The sequence below is a fragment of the Mandrillus leucophaeus genome, unplaced genomic scaffold (genome assembly GCF_000951045.1).
Source record: "Mandrillus leucophaeus isolate KB7577 unplaced genomic scaffold, Mleu.le_1.0 Scaffold307, whole genome shotgun sequence".
NCBI lineage: Eukaryota > Metazoa > Chordata > Mammalia > Primates > Cercopithecidae > Mandrillus > Mandrillus leucophaeus.
In genome coordinates this window covers 2,957,660-2,958,300 of record NW_012103221.1, presented here as the reverse complement: position 1 = coordinate 2,958,300, position 641 = coordinate 2,957,660, and the positions used below count along the sequence as shown (strand labels likewise).

At 47.0% G+C, this 641-nt stretch overlaps 1 protein-coding gene across 1 annotated transcript in view; it reads right to left on the bottom strand.

Moving 5' to 3' along the window:
* The window catches only part of USP34 (ubiquitin specific peptidase 34), a 247,464-nt gene that overhangs the window by 167,543 nt on the left and 79,280 nt on the right, over nt 1-641 (bottom strand).

The following is a 641-nucleotide window of genomic DNA, read 5'->3' as shown; positions in this document are numbered from 1 at the left end:
AGTTCAGGAGTTCAAGACCAGTCTGGCCAACATGGCGAAACCCCGTCTACTAAAAATACAAAAAAAGTAACTGGGCGTGGTGCCATGCACCTGTAGTCTCAGCTACTTGGGAGGCTGGGACAGGAGAATTGCTTGAACCCAGGAGGCAGAGGTTGCATTGAGCTGAGATCCCTCCATTGCACTCCAGCCTGGGCGACAGAGCAAGACTCCATCTCAAAAAAAAAAAGGCAGGCGCAGTGGCTCACACCAGTAATCCCAGCACTTTGGTAAGCCAAATCACAAGGTCAGGAGTTCGAGGCCAGCCTGGCCAATATGGTGAAACCCCATCTCTACTAAAAATACGAAAATTAGCCAGGCATGGTACGGAGGGTACCTGTAGTCTCAGCTACTCGGGAGGCTAAGGCAGAAGAATTGCTTGAACCTGGGAGACGGAGGTTGCAGTGAGCTGAGATCGTGCCACTGCACTCCAGCCTGGACGACAGAGCAAGACTCCATCTCAAAAAAGGCGACAGAGCTAGACTTTGTCTCAAAAAAGAGAAGAAAGAAAAGAAAAAAAGGAAGGAAATACATTACTAATTTTTATACTTATTACACGTGGAAATGGCATTGCGGACATTATTGGTTTAACATGATTAAAATTA